The sequence below is a fragment of the Gopherus evgoodei genome, chromosome 2 (genome assembly GCF_007399415.2).
Source record: "Gopherus evgoodei ecotype Sinaloan lineage chromosome 2, rGopEvg1_v1.p, whole genome shotgun sequence".
Classification (NCBI taxonomy): Eukaryota; Metazoa; Chordata; order Testudines; family Testudinidae; genus Gopherus; species Gopherus evgoodei.
In genome coordinates, this window is record NC_044323.1 from 249,854,163 (window position 1) to 249,878,625 (window position 24,463).

The 24,463-nt window shown below is 40.9% G+C and overlaps 1 pseudogene; it reads left to right on the forward strand.

The window, feature by feature from the left end:
* Positions 1 to 904: 904 nt before the first annotated feature.
* On the forward strand, positions 905 to 22,622 carry LOC115645058 (annotated as a pseudogene).
* The last annotated feature ends 1,841 nt before the right edge of the window (positions 22,623 to 24,463 follow it).

Below are 24,463 nucleotides of genomic sequence, written 5' to 3' on the forward strand. Positions count from 1 at the left end.
ACTTGAAATGTCAGAAGAAGAAATAAAGAAAGGACTAGATGAAGATAAGGTGATAACTGTTAAGAGGATAATTAGCAGAATGCGGTGATAGCTCGTCCTCCAGACCTGTGCTGGTCATATTTAAGGGAAGAATGCTACCAGACTGAGACCTGGTCTACAAATAGGAAATCAGGTTGATAAAACTATGTCATTCAGGAATGGGAAAAATTCACACCTCTGAGGATTTTTAGTGTAGACTTTATAAGTGTAGATGTGCTATCAGCTTTATATTCCTCCTCCTGTGAGATGCTATAGGTGCCAAGGATTTGGTCACGTAGCAAATAATTGTAAAGGGAAAATACAGTGCATTAAGTGTTGAGGTGAACATTCATATGATAATTGTGAGGAAGGGACAGAACTAAAATGTTGCAACTATGGAGGAAAACAACTCAACATATTAGGGGATGTACTGAGACAATGAGCTAGAGAAATTAAAAAAACAAAATTACTAATAACATCTCATATGCAGAAGCTGCTAGGAAATGCCTAAAAGGAAAAAAAAGAGGAAAAAAGGAAATCTGATAAGGAGAAAAGGAATCGCCAGCAACAAATTCATAGGAAGGAAGTAATGAATGATATTGGGATAAAAGGAGATGACATACTACTTACAGAAACAGAAGGATTCATTGAGTTTATGACTGAAGTAATAAATTGTGCATCTCAAACAGGAAAGAAAACAGAAAATGAGAATTGTAATTAAAATAGCTGAAAAGTACCTATGGGCTAACTTCATACTTTCCTAAGGGAAGGAATTATTGAAGGTTAAAAGGATGGTGGTGACTACTCTCAGCTGGAATGACCATATCTCTATAGTGCATAGGCAAGAATTAAAGAAAAATGATACAAAAGGAAAGTCTGATATAATATGGACATAAGAGACTTGGTAATTGGCTATGAAATCCTGGGATATGGCATATATAGACATAATAGAGAAATAGGAAAGGCTGGGAGTGTTTGCCCCTTTGTTAAGAAGAACCTGAATTACCTTGGAGTAGAAGTTAAAAAGCTAAATATTGAATATAAAGCTATTGAGACACTGATTCAAAACAATTCTGCATCTCTAAGACTTCGTAATGTTTATAACCCATTCAGGAAACTAGAGGCTATGTACTGGAAAGAATTAATTGCAGATGTCACATGCCTGTTTGTTATCTGTGGTGATCTGAATAGTCACAACAGATTGTGGAGAAAGTAAGAAGAATGATATAAACAGAAGATGTCTAGAGCAATTTTGGAAAGACAATAATTTAGTAATATTAACTGATAGACCAACCCGGTTGAATGCAGCACACAGAAGCCTCTCTTGCCTGGATCTGGGAATAGCTTCTAGCACTATAGCAAGTAAACACAGCTGGGAAATTTACAGAAAGGAGGCAACGGGTAGTGACCACTTCCTGACATTAATTATGTATCAAGGAAAAGGAAATACCAAAGACGAGGATAATATCTCCACTTGGAATCTAACAAAAGCAAATGAAAAACCCTGTAGAAACAAAAGTGAGGAATGTGAGTGAGCAATGTACACATGAAGATACTGAGGAATTATGTTGTAATCATAAAGACAGCCAGCCTAGCTATTCCTAGGATACCAGCACTACTGAAAGATAGGAAAAGTGCTTCATGGTGAAACAAGCAAAGTGAAGTGGTAATTAGGGAAAGGAATAAAGCATACAAGACAGCAAAAAATTCCTTAAATGGCAAGGACATAGTGAAATATTAAACAATAAGGCAGTTGCACGAAGGGCTACAAAAAGGGAAAAAAGAGAAAGCTGGAGAATATACTGTGGGAAAGTAAATACAGATACCAATACAGCAGAGGTATATAAACAAAATTAGAAAAATGAATGGAATAAGGAATAATAGAAACATAATGCCAAGCCATGCAGTGCAGGGCCTGGAGTAATAAGCTCCAGCAAAGAAAAAAATGGAAATTCTAGCCACCATGTTTCAAAATGTCAATAAGAGAGAGGCTCAGAAGACAGGAATTAGGGCGAGGAAAAGAACATTCATTAAGGATAATTATGAAATGGTGAAGAGGTGGGAGAAGGTTGTGGATATAATTTTAAATGAAAATTTTAGTATGAGAGAACTCCCAGAAAGCAAAAATAAGGAGCAAACGTACCACACCAGCCAAGGATAAAATAAGCTTTGAAATGCCTCAACACTCAAGTGAAAAAAAACTTCAGAGTGATACTAAAATTATATAATATGGTGAATAGATGAAATATCTAAGGACTCAAAACATGCAATTATTGTCCCAGTGAGGAAGCTGGGTAAGTTGAGCTGAGTGCACAAAGCATACAGACCGACCATACTCACAGCACATTTAGATAAAACCATGGAAAGAGCAGTAAAGGAGAGATTATTAGCATACCTAGAAAATAATTGATTAACAGGTGAAATGCAAAGCAGATTCAGAAGAGGCAGGAGTGTGATTGGTCACATTGTAAGGATAGAGACAGAAGAACAAAAAAAACATGAGAACCAAAGAATTCATGATAGTCACCTTCCTGGACGTAGAAAAAGCTTACAGTGTGTTATGGAGAGAGGAACTACTTCATAAAGTGGCCTCCATGGGTAATGTAGGAAAAACATTCAGCTGCATAAGGGACTTTTTAAGCAAAAGAACTATACAAGTCTGAATAGGAAACCTTTTTCCAACATATATTCCAGGCGTGGCCAAACTGGCTTTGCAACCACATGTGGCTCTTTTACAGTTAAAGTGCAGCTCCTGGAGCCCATCAGACCCCACCACCTTCTTCACCCCACAGATGGGCAGTGGGGGAGCTCAGGGCTTTTGCCCTGACTCTGGGCGCTGGAGCTCAGGCCTTCAGCCCTGCAAGACACACCTGCTGGGGCCTCGTGGGGCATAAGCCCCAAACCCCACCACCCTTCCTCAGGGCAGAATCCCTGAGCCCCAGCAGCGTGCCTGGCTCTTGAGGTTACCATTACCATATGTGGCTCAGAAGGTAAGTAAGTTTGGCCAACCCTGATATATTCAATTGAAATGAAACTCCACAAGGGTGTGTAATTAGCTCAACCCTCTTTAACATCATAATAAATAACCTCTCCCAGGAGATGCATACATGAATAAGGATCACATTATTTGTTGACGACTGTGCAATATGGACCAAAAGCAGAAACCTTGAAAGCATCACCAAATGAATCAATGATAGACTTAAGAGAAGTGCAGAATGGGGAAAGAGGTGGGGCTTCCAATTCTCCATAGGCAAAACTAAGAGAATGATGTTCACAAAAGGAAAATCCTAAAAGATGTAAAGTTATATCTATATGACCAACAGCTAAATATAGTGAAAATTTACAAATTCCTTGGTGTGGTATTTGGTAACATGAGTGCAAAGGTAGAATTAATTTACTTGAAAGTATTTCTGGAATATTCTGGGCTGTTGGGTAAGAAAATGGTGGTAATGCTATACAGAGTGCTAATTGGCAGGGGTGGTGAGTTATATGGGCCTGTGATGCCTGTGCTCCAGTAAATTCAGGGCCCAGGAGCCCAGCTCCACCAATGTTTGGAGCCAGGTCTCTCCCCACTTGCCACTCTGCACACCTCCCTGCCACTCTGCACTGTGCTCTCTTGCTAGCTGCTGCTGGCTACAAAAGGGAGTAACGCCGGTGGCAGGCTGAGGTGGCGGCTGCATGGAAGAAGGAGGGGAGGAGGGACATACATGATGGCAGCCCTCCCCCTGTCTGACACCTACCACAGGGGAGGTGAGGGGGCTTCCTGGACCTGAGAGGGGCATGGTCCCTAGAAGTACATGCAGTGATGGTGCCAGGTGAGTGTGCTTCCTGGGGGTAGAGTGCTTGAGGAACTGTGGAGTCCTCCTCTCTGGCCCCAGCCACAGGGCAGCCTGCCTGCACTCCAGACTCCTCATTCCCAGCCCCACCCCACCCCAGAGCCCATAACTACAGCCAGAGCCCTCACCCCTCTGCACCCCAACCCTCTCTCCCAGCCCTGAGTCCCATCCTGCACTCATCCCCAGCCCCATCCCACAGCCCTCACCTCTGCATCCTAACCCTCTGCCCCAGCCCTGAGCCCCTTCCACACCCCAAACCTCTGCCCCAGCCCTGAGCCCCTTTCTGCACTGTAAACCCCTCATCCCCAGCCCCACCCACAGCCCTCACCCCTGCACCTGAATCCTCTGCACTAGCCCTAAGCCCCCTCCCACACTCCAAATCTTTCAGCCCTATCCCATTAATTTTGTTATGTGCACCAATATGCAGATGCAGAGGAGTGGGACTTGGACCCGTTCTAGGCACCACCAGAAATTATACAAACATACTGCACCTGCTAATTAGTCTAATTATTGAATATGGATGGGTCAACCGCAAACACAAATCTGAGAAAACTACACTATATCCAAGCATATTACAGCATACTTTAAGGGCCCAATTAAGTGTCACAATCTCTAACTCCTACTACAGAAAATAGCACAGAAGCACTGCAGAATACCAGGCACACTAAATACTTGACATAACTCTGTCGTTACTGACATACACAAACACACATTAATAAATATAATAAAATTATACTATTCAACCATATAAAAGTCAAATACTGGGCAAATTACATAAAAGTAACCATATGGAGGCTATAAATGACAATGAACAGTGAGGTCAGATATATTATTATAAGATTCAGATTCAATATTCTCCACCTTATCACAAACTAGCTGACCTTAGTGATACTAGCAAATAAAATGTATGGTTTTCAATAACTCATACAATTCACTTGCAATGCCTCAGGCAACACAGACCCATATTTTTATACTTTTTACACAGGTTAGTGCAATAAGCAAATGACCTATCATTGCCTGGATGAATACAGAGCAATGAAATAGTGTTGATACCCTGTTTAATAAAATGTTTGATGTTTTTGACGCATTTCATTTTGTGTCAAGTGAGTTTCAGAGAGAAGTAAGATGGCCAAATATCAGAAAATTATGTATATACCTGACATTTTTCATGATAATTTTATATTTTTTGTGTGTGGTTGGAAAAATGGTTTCTTCATAGACTTTAAAAAAGTCCAGATATTGTCCCTGTAAAGACTAGAAATGAGAAAAAGGTAGGATAATTTTTTTCCCCAAATCTCAGTACTCGGGGCTTGTCTTTGCAAAATTCATGCCAGCTTCTAATTAAATCAATGGAAAGGTTCCCACTGATTTCAGTGGGAGTTGGATTAGGCTTTTTGTACTCAGGAGCCAAAAGCTTCCCATGATTTCTCCATGAAATACCTGTATTTCACTTCTCTTCATAGCTGTAAAGTGGTGTTGGGTGCCAAAGATTGTGGGCAAGGGTGTTCATGGCATGCTGGCTGATGGTCATGTCCAATCATGCCAAATCGTATAAAATTCTCTCACTTGGAATTTAAATATTAGATTGATTTATAAATTGTTTATGGTGCACATGAATGTAGAGATGACTTCATTTATGTACTAGGAAAAATAATTCAAAAAATGGGGTGGGTATAAAGTCAACACCTTCCTTTTAGTCTTCCAGTATGTCCTGCTTATCTGCATCTGTGCCCTACGGCCTGAGATTGTCATATATCCTCAACAATCTTTTAAGTCAATCGGAGTTGAGGGTGCCGTACACTTCTTGAGAGAGATTCAGCAGCTCATAGGAAGGGAGCCTCAGACTATAAATGTGCATCTCGGGTTGTGTTTGCTCTTGTACATCTCAAACCCCAGAGCTGGTACTTAACCTAATAAATAGTACTACTGAATTTGATAGAGCACAACTGACAGTGTGTCATATAGAGATAATTGCATTTTGTATTTAAATCTGAGTGATTTATAAATCCCATTTCATTAATGTAACTGATGGACACCAGACATTCAACAAGATGTAAAATGAGTTGGCAGTCTCCATGCAGCTCTTATTGGATAGCTGTCTGTGTCACAGAAAAAACCTTCAAAAGGACAATGACTGGCTACCTCATTGACAGTCTCAGGAGACAGGCCAAGGACTGGATGGCATTCTCATGCCCAGAAGTGGATTCTCTAGAACTGCCTGGGGCATACTGATGAGGGCAGTGTGTAGAACGAAGGTGGGCAAATTACGGCCCGCAAGCTGTTGTAAGCCGACCCATGAGCTCCCACTGGGGAGCGGGGTCTGGGGCTTGCCCTGCTCCAGCGCTCCAGCTGGGGCACAGGGTCAGGGCCACACCATGAGGCTCCCAGAAGCCTTGGCATCGCCCCAATCCGGCTTCTACTTGCTCCAATAGCCCCCTCCAGCACTCCAATGGGAGCTGCAGGGGAGGTGCCTGCAAATGGGGCAGTGTGCAGAGCTGCCTGACTGTGCCTCTGCATAGGAGCTAGAGAAAAGACATGCCACTGGTTCTAGGAGTCACTTGAGGTAAGCGCCGCTGGCAGCCTGCACCCCTGAGCCTCTCCCCACACCCCAACTCCCTGCTGCAGCCCTGATCCCCCTCCAGCTCTCCAAATCCCTTGATTCCAGCCTGGAGCACCCTCCTGCACCCCAAACTTCTCATCCCAGCTCCACCCCAGAACCTGTACCTTGAACCGGAACCTGCACTCCCACCCCAATTTTGTGAGCATTCATGGCTTGCCATACAATTTCTATTCCCCGATGTGGCCCTCGGGCCAAAGTTTGCCCACCCCGGGCATTGTTTGCACTCAAACTGTCCCTGTTTAGTGAATAAACAAATTTGTTCAGTATTGTCACATTTCAGCAGGACAAAATTCAGCATAATAAAAAACCCAACTAAAAGCCCAGAAGGAAAATTGGTTAAAATGTAATAAAATTAAATGAATGAATGCTGTTCCTCTGAAAAAAACTGGTAATGAAAATCCCTGGGGTGAGATCAATGTCTAAATGATAGTTTTCCACAGTATTAAAAGGTTTGTAAGTTATTACTACTATATTAGTTATTAGAATAAATAATAAAGAAATCAATATGTAAGCACTTAGATGTGGACATTATGTATCATAAGCAATACATGTTCATAAAAATCAGACTATCCTAAACAGTGCTAATCGTTTCCTTTAATAAAATTACAAGCTTGATGGACAAAGGTGATGCAGTAAATAAAGTTTACCTACACTTTGGTAAAGACTTTGTATTTGAGTTCTACACTAAGATCTAAAATTAGAGGGATGCTGAGCATGGTTACAAATGTGTCTCATAAATCAGTAACAAAAATAGTAATTTCAAATGGGGAAAGGTTAGAAGCTGATTAAACACAGGGTTCTGGGTTAGGACTGATATTCCTGCCATCTTTGTTAATGATTTAGAGGGCAAAATAATATATATTTAATCTATGGGTTTGAGTCTTCTCTCAAACACAATGGTGTAAATCAGGAGTAATTTCAGTGAAGTTACACTGGTGTGAAATTGTGGGATCAGAATCAGGTCCTGTCTTCTGGCTTCCAGGCTACGATGGCATATGAGAGAGGGATGACAAGCAGGACTGATGAAGTGAGAGGGGAACTTCATTCTCTGAGGGGGATGATCTTTTCTTCTGCCACTGAGAAGATGTAGAGTTACTTACATTTTATGTATTTTATTAAATTATGTACTTGTGCCTCAAGTCATACAGAAGGGGATTTTTTTTTCCACAGAGGATCTGAAAAATAAACATTTGCAGATGATACCAAAGTAGGAAAGACTTCCAGAGACTGTAGAAGTTAAACTGAGATGACAGCATGATCTGGAGATCTGTTAGAGATGGCCTTATATAAATAGGTGAAGATTTCATTGAGATATGAGTGAAATATCATGCTTAAGGAAAAGAAAACGCCTACTAAAAATTCAAAATGGGAGAGTGTCATAAGATGCCCCACCTGTAGCATCCTCCAGAAACAAACTGTGACAATGACATGCATACCTACCTCAGTTTCCCCTTGCAGAGTTCCTAGAAATAGTTCTTAGACTTTAAGTATATATAATCCTTTTGGAGTTAACGTATTACCTCCCAGGCAAGCTGTACCTAGTAATCTTTGGTTGCAATACACCAAAGATCAAAAAAGATTCAGGTTGCTTCCAGTCCCAAGAGACTAGTCACTTACCCCAGACCAATTTGTACCTCAGATCGCACACCAAAGATAACACTTGTAGCCAATCCTTTAGTAAATTAACTAAAGATTTATTAACTAGGAAAACAAAATGACAGCGCTATTTACAGGTTAAAGCAAGCAAGGATATATACATAAATAAGTTACACCCTATGGTTCCAAAAGGTGACAGAGTTGTAGCAATCTGTCAGCGCTGAATGTCTTTTAGGGCTAACCTATGGCAAGAAGTATGGGGATCTCTTGCTGCTGTTTAGCAATCTTTGCCCCCTGAGTCCAGACAGCCTAAAAGATCCAGTTTCTCCTTGTCAGGCATTTTTATCCCCTTCACCCCAGGGTCCAAACTGATGGGATGAGTTCATGCATAGGTCTCTTCATCCTGGAGGAAGTTAGGAATGCAGTCAACAGGGCCTCTGTCCCTTGATGCTAACAATACCTCTTTAGCCTTCAATGGGACATCTTATACAGGATGAGCATTTTACCTTGGTTAATGTTTCTCTTCCTGTTTGGTGCGTTACACATAGAGCCCTACCAAATTCATGGCTGTGAAAGACATGGCAGGGACCATGAAATAAGATCTGTGCTGTGAAATCTAGCTATTGGAGGAAAGTGAAAAGGACAGGGCTGGGGTCTTAGAAGGATTCACAGTGTGAATGCTACGGGAAAGATATGGAAACAACGTGATGAGCTGCCAAAATCTTAATAACTGGTTCCCTACCAGGTCTTTGGCGGCACTTCGGTGGCGGGTTCTTCGGTGCCACCAAAGACCCGGAGCGAGAGAAGGACTCACCGCTGAAAACTAGGAGTGCCGCCCAGTGAATACAAGCCCCATGTGGTTTTTTTACTTGTTTTTTTTTTTTTTAGTCATCCTTGCTGGGGCCCCATCGAAACTGCTTGAATCGGGCCCCGCACTTCCTAAAGCTGGCCCTGGCCGGGGGAGTGGTAGGGGCCAGCCTCAGCCATTCTCGTTGGGGCCCCTGCGGGGCTCAGAGCTGGGGCAAATTGCCCCTCTTGCTCCCCACTTCTGGATGGCCCTGGAGCAAACAATCAGTCAGTCAATTGCCCCTTGCAGCCATGCCTAGCAGGAAGTGCAGGGTAGGGGTAAGGGAACTAGTGCCCATGCTACTCCACCAGATTCTGACCCAGACCCCTATGAGGCCGATAAACCCCCTAATGGAAGTTCAAGTATCAGATACTTACACATTCCCTGGGTCACTTCCTACCAAAAAGCACATCACAGACATCTCCTTGGCCAGCCATGGCTCAGCATCCCCATCATTCTTTGCGGTCGGCTGGTCCTCTCCAGTGCAGCCAGGGTCCACCACCTCTGTGGTCTGAAGAGTCAGTGGTTCCTCCGTAGAAGCCTGGGGTACACATCCATCCTCTTCCACAATGAGCTGAGCTACTCCCTTTTATATCATGTTTCCAGTTCGAGCATGCCCAGCAGAGGTGAGGGAGTGGGGACTCTTCCACCCACAGTGTGTGGTTTATCTCAGTTGGGCCAGTACAGAGTAGATACTCCCCATCACAGTGCTATTCAGGAAAGACAGAAATAAAGGGGAAGGTAATTGAGTAGCACTGTATATTAATGATGAGGCAGACTCTAAAGAAATTAGAACTGATGGAATGTATGAAACAGAATGTGGGAATTAATATGAGAATTGAAAGGTGGATAAGGAACTGGTTAAAGGGGAGACTACAATGGGTCATATTGAAAGATTCACTGTCATGCTTGAGGCAGTTCTAGTGGAGTCCTTCAGAGACTGGTCTTGGAACCAGTCTCATTTAACATTTTTCATTGATGACCTTAGCTCAAAAGATGGATGTCAGCTAATAAATTTTGTGGATGACATAAAGTTTGGAGGTATTGCCAATATGGAGGAATATAGTACAAGAAGATCTGGAAGACCTTGAAAAGTGGAGTAAGAATTAGGATGAAATTTAGTAGTGCAAGGTTATGCATTTAGGGATTAACGATAAGATTTTTTATTGTAAACTGGGCCCTTATCAGTTGGAAGCAAGAGAGGAGGAGAAAGATCAGGGTGTATTGGTCTATCACAGAATAACTATGAGCCGCCAATGTGAGGTGGCTGTGAAAAAGGCTAATGCAGTCCTAGAATGTATCAGGCAAGGTATTTCCAGTAACTACAGGGAAAAGTTATTACCATTATACAAGGGACTGGGGAGACCTCATCTGGAAGAGGTGCATAGAAGCTCTACTCAGATAATCAGAGGAATGGAAAGCTTACCTTATGAGAAGAGATTCCAAGAGCTTGGTTTGTTTAGCCTAACCAAAGAAAGGCTAAAGGCAGATATGATTGTGCTCTATAATACATCAGAGGGATAAATACAGGGAGGAAGAGAAGTTATTTATGTTAAGCACCAATATGGACAAAAAAATGGAAATTAGACAAATGGAATTAGGTTTCTAACCATCAGAGGAGAGAAATTCTGGAACAGCCTTCCAAGGAGAGCAGCGAGAGCAAAAAAACTAACTGTTTCAAGACTGAGCTTGATAAGTTTATGAAGGGATTGGTATGATGAATCTGCCTATAATGGCGTGAGGACTGTCTGTGACTGCCAGTACAAAACAGGCCCAATGGCTGGAGACGGGACAGTAGGTGAGTTACTACAGAGAACTATTTCCCTGGTTTCTGCCTGGTGGGTCTTGCCAATGTGATCAAGTTTCAACTGATCACCATATTTGGGTTCAGGAAGGAATTTTTCCCCAGGTTAGATTGGCAGAGAGCCTAGTGGTTTTTTGCCTTTCTTTGCAGCATGGGGCACAGGTCACTTGCAGGTTTAAACCAGTGTAAATAGTGGATTCTTTGTAATTTGAAGTCTTTAAATCATGATTTAAGGATTTCAGTAACTCAGCCAAAGGTTAGGGGTCTGTTACAGGAGTGGGTGGGTGAGATTCCGTGGCCTGCAATGTGCAGGACTTCAGACTAGATGATCACAATGGTCTCTTCTGGCCTTAAAGTCTATGAGTCTGACTCTATATCCTTCAATCCTAAATTAATATCTGTTTTGAGGCTATTTGAGCTAATAACTATGCTGCAGATCTATCTGATTAAGTTAATGCAAGAGAAGATCTGAATAAGAAATTTGATATTTGGATAGTAGCATACTCTATGCATAATTAGAGAGCAAAACTAACTCTTTCTTCTTGTCTTACGTGTGATTTTCATTTTCAAAATCTTTTATCATCTTAACTTATTAAGAGAAGGTGAAAGTCACCCTAGGCCAATGCATCTCTTATGTTTCATTTAAGCACTCAAAAAAATCTTAAATGGGAGTTTAGTGGTTCATAAGCTTTCTGCTGGCCCTGTGCACATGGATGAATTTCATCCAGAGGGCAGAGCCTTGCTTTTAAAAGCAAAGCTTGACAAACAAATAAATGGGATACTCAGAATAAACATTTTCCACTCACTTTCTGTTTGTTTGTTCCAGTTTGGATTTTATATTGTTTCTTTTGTTGTTGCTTTTGAAAGACGTGGAGTGGCCAGGGGCCAGTGATCTGCTGGTTGTGAAGATTCAAAATGTTGTTCCTTACCACAAAATTCTAATTGAATTACAGTTCCCAGCTAAGTATCAAACATTGATACATATATAATAGGTAGAGCTGGTAGCAACCCTTTTAGTTTAAAGCAACCAAGAGTCCTGTGGCACTTTTAAGTCTAACAGATGTATTGGAGCATAAGCTTTCGTGGGTGAATACCCACTTTGTCAGATGCATGTGTCTGACAAAGTGGGTATTCACCCACGAAAGTTTCTGCTCCAATACATCTGTTAGTCTTAAAGGTGCCACAGGACTCTCGGTTGCTTTTTACAGATCCAGACTAACACGGCTACCCCTCTGATACTTGACACCTTTTAGTTTAATTAGTCTAACATTTTCCATTATAAGACCTCACTTTCATTGCTTATAACTTTGCCAAACTTTAATCATTTGGGCTGAAACCCTGAGGAGACCAGGACTGAGAAGAACTTACCCTGTAGTTGCTTCTCCTTTTTACCAGGGGCTGTTATGGCATGGAGTCCTGGAGTTAAGAGCAGGGAGACTCTATCCTGTGTTTTCAGTGTTCCCCAGGAAGAAAAATTGAAAGGAGTGTGAGAGAAGCTATGGGAGGTGGAGAAAGGAGATGAGAGATGAGGATGGGGGGAAGACTGGGACAGGAGCCAGGGTTGGGACAGAGGAGGAAGTAAGATCCTATAGCCAGTAAAACACATTCCCCTTCAGAACTTGGAATTGAACCCAGATTTCTTGAGACTCAACATTCCACTGCTGTCAGCAAATATCTGTGAAAACCACTGGCAAAATGTGTATCTCATTTCTCTTCATTGGTTGGTGTCTACATGGAGGATCATAACATTTTGTTATAGGTTACTGCAATAGCTCAACTGGCAGAGGTGTGTGTTTTATATGTAAAGGTTCCAGCCCTGCAGATGGGTTGACAAAATGGAATTTCTGGATTTTTTCCATGTCCTTAAAAAAAAAACTTAGGAAAGTGCATTAAAAAACTACATCAAAAAATGTTTATGTTGCTCCCAACATGCCCTCTGCACTTGATGATGGCTGAAAAAGCAGGTGACATAAAGCCAGATATGGAAAAATCCTCAGCTGCCTGTGTAAGCAGCACAAAAGGAGATTCAGGAAGCCAAGGATGTGACCCCTTATTTTCAAATTCACACTTACAAATTACTGTAAATAAGGGTCCAATTTCCCTGCTGGTGTAAACTGGCACAGCTCCATTGATGTCCATGTTTTTTCCCATTCTGTCTTTATTTCTGATTGCTGCTAAAATAATGTGAAAGTTTTATAATATATTGGTGAAAATACCCAAAAGAACACCAAAGAAGGGATGGGAAGGGAGCTGGGTATATTAGAAGAGTCTTGAGAAGTCTCTTACATGGGATTGTGCTATTAATCACAGCAAACCTGCTCACTTTGGGCAGTTGGTGGTGAAGCATCCTGGTAACACCTGTACTTCTGCTCCTCATAAGAATACCAATTTTCCTGGGAAATGGCATTTATGCACCTCATTACCATATGTGGGGCCACAGCTCAGCATTATTATTTCAGAAACACTCAATCTCTTCCCTACAGCATCCTCTCTTTGGGTGCTTTACACTCAGGAAGAAGACAGTGAAGGCACAGACTCCAGTACACTGTGTGGAACATGGGCTCTGGATTTTGAATGCACTTGCTGGCTGCCCATCTGATGTTGCATATGCAGCACTGCACATCTCTCTTCTGCATAAAGCAGGATTGGTGCCTTAGATTAACATGCTGAAGTGAAATTTTAAATGTGAAGTAAGTGAGTCAATTACAATTGTTTTTACTCTTCTTTGACACTGCTGTGATTTGAAACCCAGAGACTTCATCCTGCGTCTCTCTGAATACCAGGTAGCCAGAAGAACTGCATTCACACCAAGGGATTTAGAACAGTAGTTCTCAAACTTTTGTACTGGTGACCCCATTCACATAGCAAGCCTCTGAGTGTGACCCCCTCATAAATTAAGAACACTTTTTAATATATTTAACACCATTATAAATGGTGGCAAAGCAGGGTTTGGGGTGGAGGCTGACAGTTTGTGATGCCCCATGAAATAACCTCATGACCCCTTGAAGGGTCCCAATCCCCAGTTTGAGAACCCCTGAGAACAAGAAAGCAGACTACTGCAGCAGTGACAACAATACTGACAATTTGCTGCTGTCCCTTTATATAGTAATCAGCACTTTCTTACAAGGCTTTTATTGTCTTGTTTACATAGCTTCAAATTGCATATTTGTTATTATGGATCAAAAGGATGAATTCATAAATATAGATATTTTTTCATTCTGTTGTTTCCATGGTAAAAGTTAGAAGCATATCAGATACCTTAGATATGAATATTATCAGTAAAAAGATTTAAAAAAAAATCTAAAAGCCCATAAGTAGCTCTCCATAGTTGTTATTAAAATAAATTATGTAAGAGGATGACAGACTTCTTTTTATTATCAGTTATGCATAATTATATTTTCCTCATAAGCCATTATATAGCCATGATGCTGTATAGGGCCGGTTGCAACCATTTAGCCAAACTAGGCAGCCGCCTAGGGCGCCTAGTGGTTGAGGGCGCCTAAAAGTCCCCTCAGGCGAGGAGGTGGAGTGGACGTGAACTGGGTGGGGGGGTGCGCGGGAGGGGGCGGGCAGGGAGGGCTGCCCACAGTAACAGCGGGAGGCGCACAGGTGAACAACTCCCCGCCCCAGCTTACCTCCACTCTGCCTCCTCCTCTGAGCACACAGCATTAATTCAAATAACTTTTTTTTTTAATATTGTTGACTTCCCCATGTTTAGTTCAGAGCACTCCAGACTGATCTGAATCTTTGGAATCCCTATTGTTTTATTCACTTTAAGCCTCAAATCCTCTCAAATCCCATCACAGAGAAGGCTACATCTTCTGGATGGATGGGATACTCTCCAGAAGCCATAACTGATTAGATATTGGAGCAAATTGAGGCTTAGCATCTCACCAACCTAGTTAAGAAAGGTAAATCCAAGAAACCAAGGGGAATCTGTCATGTATCAGTGACTGTACTTCTTGTCTTGCAGTACATTTCTTGTCAGTAGATCTCAAAAATACTTTCTCCGAATTGTTTTACAAATGGGGAAAATGAGGCACACAGCAGGGAAGTGACCTGCCCAGTGTTACCCAGCAGGCCAATAACAAAGCTGGGAATAGAACCTAGTTCTTGTGGGTCTAAGGCCAGTGAGCCATCTACTAGACCACACAGCCTATCTGCAACAAATTCTGTATATCCAAGTTAACTTTTGTATAGCCTTTCAGTATGACCCCTGATCATACTTCTGAAGTGTCTGCCTTGGACTATAACGTCTCAAAATAGAGGATGAAAGCCTGTAATCAGACAGTTCAGGCAATTACGATAAATCTAATAAATAATGGCCACTATATTTACGCTGATCTTAGCTATTCAGATAACATTATTTAACACTTCCTATTTCTGAAAGGCTTTACCACCTTGGCTAACTGCCAAAGCAGATGGTATTAGTGAAGGTTGAGATTTTTAAGGTAGTGTAGTGGATGAATTTTAAGTGAAGATGTGCGGCTAACTCCCCTGCGCTACTTTGAAAGACTCAGCCAAAGCATCTACTTAACTATGTCATTTAAAATAGAGTACGCTGAATCCAAATGACAACTCACAGTAGGCCTCTCTCAACTGGAAATCTGCTGGCGTCTCCCTGGTCTCACTTATCCATCAAAGACAATTTTTACTTATGTGGGCTATGGTGCTCACTGAGTTTGCTCAGAAAGTACTGTCCCGCTCAAGATGCACAGCAATACTGTCATTTAATTTTTAAAAATGTACATAATCCTTATTTATATTGGAAATTGAATAACTGCATGTAAATCATTGGTGACCATGATGGCACCATTTCAGAAAGTTGTTATACAATGGTGTCTTCTCAATACTTCTTGCTTACATACTGCAGTAAATACATGGGATGCTGACACACAAGTGTTGATCTTTTTTGCCTGCATAGGTTACAGACCTCTGCACCGACAATTACAGCTCATGCCAGGTACAGTTGCTCCATTTTTTTCACTCTACCCAGAGTAGCTTCTAAGGAAATCAGTTGCTACTCACTTGTCCTCAGCTACCCAGCCCTATCAGATGTTAGAGCAGCAGAGGGCCTCTTATCATCTGAAACAGGTATAAGTTCTGTCTTGGAAGACAGTGGGTGGATGGAAGAATCATTCAGCTCCTCAGCATCCTGCTGTAGAAATGGAGTCTAACTGCTCGTTCCTTTACACCCTTTACAATTGAGTTACATCAATTCACATTTTCAAGGCCATCTTTTCAAGGAAAAAGGCTAGAAACTTAACTTGTTTAACAAAAAAGGAAAGATTATATTCTCCTTCTTGGGCCTAATGGCCAGCTCTGTGAACAAAAGAGGCTCACAGCAGCCTCTTATGGCTCATTTATGCTCTGTGGTATTTATATGTTTTATCCAACTCTCTGCCTAAATGTGAAAATCCAGAAGGTAATCTTCATCCATTGTAACATATTCAATGCTTTATGACTATAATATATTAATAAACCCAGGTCTCGACAGAGCACTGCCAATTCCTCAGTATAGATCCATCATTAGTGACAGCTTAGCAATGCAGAACTCCCAGGAAAAGTTGTGTCAGCATTTTTTCCCCCTGATCAAACATCTGATATAGCAATTTCAAGTGAAGAATGAGATCCTTATGCCTGGAAGGAGGCAGACAGCAACTTTAGAAGATTTTCGTAAAGTATGATTTTGCTCTATACAAAAGTAAGCAGGGAATGTTAAAATACTAGCAGTTGTGATTTTTATGTGTTTGCTATTTCTTGCAGCAAGAATTGTGGTTACATTCCCATTTCTTTGTTTAAAATTTGCCAGTATGTTTTTCAAACATGAATGATCCCTCCCTTCACATTTTAGCTGTCTGGTGTAATTCTTTTTTTTCTCCACTCTAATGGTTAGTGGTAATCTGGGAAATAAAAGTATGTAATCTGGGAAATAAAAGTATGCTCCAAAAGCTGATTTAAAATGAACTAAAAGACTAAAACACTATTTTAGTGATACAGACAAATTCCCCTTATTTACTGTTTTCTGAACCAAAAGTTATGGGCTCCCTTAATAGCAATTTCTCTAAATTATAAAGGAATAACAAGGAGCCCAAGCAATAGATACACTAAGAGCAAAAGTAAAGATGAAGATTTGTTGAGCCAAAACATTAATCAAGAGTGTTAAATTATGCTGTGTATTATCAGCTCGAGAGAAGATACTACAGTATGTTGAAAAAGAAACATTCTCACATAGAGCCCATGCCACCAGTGAAACACATAAGAGCCTTAGTATCTGACTGACTGAGAGATAAAGGATTATGGGTATATAGGATCTCTTTTTGTAGACTAAACTTAGGGTAAACCACAAATGTGTGTCTGCAAACACAAATCTGTGCAGTGTCTAGAATAGCATTTACAGTTCTATTAATTGACTTGAGTTAATTGACAAGCTTTTAATTCATGTTAAAACAAGAACACAACTCTAGTTTAAAAGAATCTTAAAGGCAAAACACAATACCCATTAAATCTCCACACTAAAAAAATAAGGGTTTTTTAAAGGTCTTCCCCCATGTAATGAAATATAATTTAGAAAACTGTTGAATTGAGAGAGCCTGATCTCGGAGTCCTTACTGAGGTGGAAAGTACATTGATTCAAATGAATTAGGATTGAAGGATAGGTGCTAACAGGAATTAAAGTATAATGCTCAAGAAGATAAAGTAATTCCTGCTGGGAGTATTAAGCAAGAAGTGATCACATAAGCACATTAACATCATTGCTGGGCTGCAAAATTTGCCCTCCCCTCACCCAACAAGTTTCTTTATTGTTGTGATTCTCCCAAGACATACTCCTTACTTTTGAATGGTCTGATTCTCAAAGTAAATAATTGTGTCTGGCTGCAAGGAGCTCTCATTTTAGTACTTTCTGTGGTGGATATCCCTACAGTTGGCATATCTACCCCATTTCCCCTGACAACATTAGACTTTTTCAATGGCTTTGTACTGGTATAACATTGGAATGTGTAGTGGGGAATCAGGCCTAATGTTTGTTCCATATGTCAGCAGTTGAATTCATCTAGGGGAGGTAAATTTCCTGATGAAATGTTGTGATGTGATAAGAAAATGAGTGGCAAGTTGTGAAAGCCAAAAGTTACCACCATCAGGTTTGACAAACTTCTATTGGAAAGTGTTTCAGATACCACAGTAAAATGTAAGTTCTCTGAAATATGTTAAGTGCTGAAACACAGAGCTTACAAAATACAATGATCTCAGCGGATAAGAATCTTAAAACCACTTCTACTAAAATGGATAAGTGAGTGACAACTACCGAAAAACTTCATGGCACTGAAGAGTTTACTCAGGATTTAAAGAAAATTATGCAAAAAACAAGATATAACCAGTTACAGATAAATCATTTGATCTTTGAACAACGAATGAAACAGCTTGAAAAATTAGATCTGGACAAGAAATACAGGAATGGGGAATTCCAACTGGCAAAGTGTTACTGGACCCAGTGACTTTTGCCCAGAGTTTAACTAGATCCATTTTGAGACATATCACAAGGATGTGTTGCACTTCATGACTTAAATTATTAGGTTTCCTCCCTGCAAAAAGTGTAGAAAGAGGACTGAAATAACCACAATATCTGACAGTAGGGTTAGGGTCTGAGATCTTTAAGGAATGAAGAGACAAGGAAATCCAGTAAAAAAACTTCCTTCCTGATTTTAGGCCCAGACACCAGGCAACAAGATGGAACTGGCAAGTGTTAAGTTACTCAGTGAAGACTGCACACAAAAACTAAATATTTATATTCATTATGTCTTTTCTCATATATGCCACTACCTCCTCTCTCCCCCAACAAAGAGTATGGAGTTGACATCAACTCTGTACTGAGCATTGGGTAATGATCTGTTTTCACAATGGAAAGAGGATCCTCCAAAGATCTGTATTGGGACTTGTGCTGTTCATTATATTCATAAATCATCTGGAAAAGGGGTAAACAGTGAAGTGGCAAAGTTTGCAGATGATATAAAATTACTCAAGATAATTAAGTCCAAAGCAGACTGCAAAGAGTTACAAAGGGATCTCACAAAAGAAGCTGAATTGGCAGCAAAATGGCAGATGACATTTAATATTAATAAGTGCAAAGTAATTCAAATTGGAAAACATAATCCCAACTATACATACAAAATGATGGGGTCTAAATTAGCTGTTACCACTCAAGAAAGTGATCTTGGATTCATCCTGGATAGTTCTCTGAAGACATCTGTTCAGTGTGCAACAGGTCAAAAAAACATTAGGAAAAGGATAGCTAATAAGACAGAAAATATCATCATGCCACTTTATAAACCAATGGTATGCTCACACCTTGAATACTGCATGCAGTTCTGGTCACCTGAAAAAATATATATTAGAATTGGAAAAGGTACAGATAAGGGCAAAAAAAATGATTAGAGGGGCAGAATTTTCCATATGAGAAAAGATTAAAAAGACCGGAACTGTTCATCTTGGAAAAGACATCTAAGCAGGGATATGACAGAGGTCTATACAATTAAAATGTGAAGAAAGTGAAGAGGGAAGTGTTGTTCACAGGAAAATTTACATAACACAAGAACCAGGGTTCATCCAATAATATTAATAGGCAGAAGGTTTAAAAATAATATAAGGAAGTACTATTTCACACAACACACTGTCAACCTGGGAACTCATTGCCAGGGGATGTTGTGAAGACCAAAAGTATAACGAGATTCAAAAAAGAATTAGATAAGTTCAGGAGGGATAGGTCCATCAATAATTATTAGTCAAGATGCATACAGTCCCATACTCTGGGTATTCCAGGTCTCTGACTGCCAGAAGATGGAACTGGATGACAAGGGATGGATCACTCAATAATTGCACTGTTCTGTTCATTCTCTTTGAAGCATCTGGCACTGTCCACTATCAGAAGACACAATACTGGACTAGATGGACCATTGGTCTGACCCACTACGGCTATTCTTAAGCTCTTATTGGTGAGACCATTCCTGGAATACTGTATCCAGTTCTGGTTTCCACAAGCCACCGGGACGCAGTAGAATATCCAGGCCATCTCTTTAGAGATAATTAATTTGGGGCCTGTTAATCTAGGGAATAAAGGCATAACAACTTCCAATGTTTGGAAGTTGAAGTGAGAAAAATTGAAACTTGAAATAAGATGCAACTTTTAAATAGTGAGGATAGTTAATCATTATTAATGAGTCCGAGGGACGTTGCAAACGCCCTTAATCTTCTTGTCTTTGAATCAAGAGTGGGTTTCTTTCTAAAAAAAAAGAAATTCTCTTATAAAGCCACAGCTTAGTGTGCTTGATAATGTTCATTTATATAGCTGGGAAGAATAATTCCCTAGACTGAAGAAGTTACTGGATGAAAAATCTATGGCCTGTATTATGCAAGAGGGCAGTGGACAGTTATAATGTGTCTTCTATTATAAGAACTCCACTGCAAATGATACAGTTTAGAACTCTCCAGCTGTAAGCACCTGGCAACTTTTCTTGTTGGTAAGCTCAGCAGAGGTGACAGGTGGAACCTTGACTATCCTTTATCATTCATTATTGTAGCTATGATTATTGCTTCACGTAATTTAAGTCTTGACAATGGGCTTGGCATTGTACTAGGCATACATAGAGACAATCCCCATCCCTGAGTTAACAATACAAAACTCTACTCCGAGACATTGTTCTGCCAGGTGAGAGCTGAGGCACATTGCAAATCATTGTGGAGAAATTTTCATTGACAGTGCTCTACTGGATCAAAGGAAAAATAAATGACTTAATTCTCCATGACTGTTTGGCTGGCACATTTCATGTTCATTACATTGACATATGCACACTATTAATAATTAGAAAGTAGCAGAGCAACTTTATTTAAAAATCCATAACATCCTCCTATGAGCTAACTTTCTGGAGGTTGAGAACATAAAGAAATGAGACATTAGAAGATTACAGTTGTGGGTCCTTTTTTTCCATTCTGTGTAATTTTTCATTCATCTTTTTCTTGAATTTGGGTTTGGGGGCAGTTAATTTTGGGGAGTTTGCTGTGTCGATGATTGTAAAGAATCATCACAAATATAATAAAGAGGTTCTCACATGAAAAATCAAAATATCGAAGTTCCCACTTATCTTTCCTTAGAGTCTGAATTTCTATCTCCTCTTACTGCTGTTCCCAACTAATATTACACTGTCATCAGAACTGAAAAATCAGTATAGCACTTATTGCAAAGAACGGCACATCTATTGCCTTCAGCTGAATATACACTAACTATTCGAGATACATGGCACAGTATAGACATTCAAATGGTTAAATTTTTTATAAAAATAGGTATTTGGTGAACCAAAAGAAGATAATGGTGCCATCTCTTCCCTCTTGGTAACATTACAGATAAAAAAACCCTAATATCTAATCATTTAAAAAGAAATCAACACACATTACGGGCTTTATTCCCCTCCTGCCTTGTATCCTGTGTGTGAATGACTGTAAATGTGCTACCATTTTTTTTGGTAGTGTCTGCATTCACTTCACACTACTATAATATCAGGGCTTTATTATTATTAAAGACGGCGGCATGATTCACACAGCAATATTAATGGTGGAACTGAATGAATTGATAGATTAATAGAATACATTTATTTTCATTTGTCCTTGACATCACGGGAGAAAATGTCACCAGGATTTCAATATTCAAAAAAGGAGAGTAAAAGTACAAAACATAATGGCCTTTGTAACGTCAATTATTCATCTTTTCACTAGAAAGACTGAAACAATGTTTAAATAATAACATGTTTTTGCCTCCAGATTAAATCTTTATTGCTTATGGAATGAAAGAGGGTTTTCTAAAGGGATATTATAGCATGCTCAGAAAACTGCCACTGAAACAAGCCTTTGAGTATTTTAGAAATATAAATATGCAAGACTTTTTTTTTAATGGAGTGCGATAGTCTTGGTTTTCCAATTTGTCATCCTTTTATATCCAGGGTTGTTACTGTGTGAGTGCTAGGGTGCACAGCTGAGCAGGACAGATCAGAAAGAGTTCTTTAAGGGTCAGCAGTCACTGTGATGTGTATGCTATGAACAACCTAGACTTCCAGGAGCACCATGTTACTGCGAAGGGCTGGCTCTGCTCCCGAGGCTCTTCTGGGCCCAGGCTGCTCCTGCTGCCTCGCTCCTGCAGCTCCAGCGCCTGCTGCTCCGGGTGCTCAGCACAGAGATGGACCCAGCTGCAGCAGCAGAGCCAGTTGCCTTTGCCACCGAATCACGCTTTAAGGAGAAACCCTGGTATCCTAGAGACGGTAGAATACATCGAGAGATACGGCGACAAGCCCATCTGGTTCGGCTATCGGTGTAACAACAAGGGATCCATTCCCCCCCTCAGAAGACCCACAAGACCTGCATAAGAGGAAAGAAGATTGCGGAGAACCCCTGCCCCATCTGCCGAGACCAGAAACTCCACGTGGACTACAGGAACGTGAAGCTCCTGGAGCAGTTCATCTGCTCCCACACAGGTGTCATCTTCCATCCCACACGCACAGATGTCTGCATGAAGCAGCATAAATGCTTGACCCAGGCGATTGACCAGGCTCGTGACCATGGGCTCTTGAGCTTCCACATCCCCTTGGTGATGCTGCAGGGTAAGGACTACACCAACCAGCACCAGGCTGTGACCAAGACCCACCCCCCCCCTCCCTGCAGAGCCAGACACCGTGGTACCTCTGGTATTAGTGGCAGCAGCCGCCTGAAAAGGACATTGCCAGGATCTGCAGGATATACAAGGACTATCGAAGGAGGATACCCGGCCGGCATGAGCGCCCAGGGCAGAACTGGATGGAGTGTCCTGGGGTATGGGGATGGGCAGCTCCTGGGGGAGCTCAGGCCTTCGGCCTCACCTGATGAGCTGGCCCTAGTCCCAGCCCCTGCAGGGATAGCGCTGAAGCTGCCCAGCTCCTGGCCATGACTTGTCCAAACCTTCAATGGGGAATAAACTGGAAGATGCTGGAAAAAAAAATTGATACTTTAGACAGATATACATATAGGGAGGTAGCTAGGTCCGATAAATGACTTGGACTTCTGAAAAGAGTTGGGGAAGAAATCATGCATGCCTCATTTTCAGAATCTGCACAAAATTTAGGCCAAATGCATAGCTGGCATAAGTCAACATAGCTCTGCTGACTTCCATGGAGATACGCCATTTCACACCATTTTAAGAATTGGCCCTCTCTCTACCCCAGACTATTCTGCGATACTGTATCCAACCAGCCTTTGAACATCTCTACATTCAATATCCATAAATGTGCTTAATTTCTACATTATGTGAATGTAACCCCTATACATTTGCACTATTATATCAGAGACTCAACTGCCATTCAGAGTTAGGATTAATACGATATGCTAGGTGCTCTCAAAACACTAAGAAATAATTTGTGTGCTTAAACACTCATCATCTAAGACCAGTAAGTAGACAGCCCTTAGGGACAAATGACCTAGAACAAGAATGAGCAAATTATGTATAATTTATACACAAGTCCACTACATTAATTGTTTTTAAGAGCAACTTAAACATAATCAGGGTAGGGGCCTTGTGGATGAGCTCAGGTGGTCATACTAAGTATTACAGAGGCTCGCTGGAAGAAAGCATTGACGTGATTCTGTGAGAAGCTGCTGGCAAGCACGTGTGCAGGGAAAGGCTGGGAGCACCGGTGTGTGTGTCTGAGGAGCAACATGAAACTTGAAAACACAGGATAAGTAGAGAAAGACTGAATTATGCTGCATTTTGAAGACAATGAGAAGCTTAAAATTTGATCTGATGGTGGATATGGAGCTGTGGAGAGATTCAAAGATGAGCTGTAAGCTGACTGGTACTACTACCTGCTCATTTTTTGTGCAGTGTGTTCAGTTTAGATGGTGGTTAATAGCACCTATCCTGGCTCAAGGCACTTTTTACAAAGAATTAAAAATACAGTCAAATCAAATGTAAAGCCAACAGCCCCTTCTCAATCCCCAGCCAAAGAAAATGAACAATCACAATGAAATCAAGTCCAGAGACTTTCTCCTTCCCCCATAGACACCAGCCCTAAATGTGCCCTTATCTCCCCAAAAGAGATGGGCCTGCAGCATGCCCTGAAGGCTGGCAACTATTAGGATGTCATTTCCTCAATGCAGATGCCAGATGCAAATGAATCCAGCTGATTAAAATACTTTAAAGAAAGATGGAGGAGAAAATTTGTCTCCATCCCAGGAAAGGCAAGATGTGGAGCCTTAATTGCTGGATAGAAAGGATGCCTTTCCTCAGGCAGCATGAGTTTTGTAGTTGTGGGGGGGGGGCGTTGTGATGCTGCATCCCACATTCTGCCTGTCTTGCAATCTGTTCGTACTAGGACTCTCCATCTGTTTAGTCTAAACAGCCCTCCAGTTGCTTATATGTTTGTTCACAGATGTAAGTAGGAGGTTGACTGCAGGTTTCCAAAACTCAAATCCAAGATTATGAGATACATTTGCAAACATACTTGCATACAGCAGAGTCTTATCTTTGTTCTGGGAAATGACCTGTTGTTTGACTTGCTAATCTTTTTCATTTAAATTGAAACATGGTGGTGATACATAAACCTATAAAATTAAATCTGCACATATCTTTTTAGTTAAGTCAAGAACCACAAAATATACAATGACATAAAACTTTAAGGACAACATCCAGATAATCATTATATATAACAGACGTTTGAAATCAAATTTAT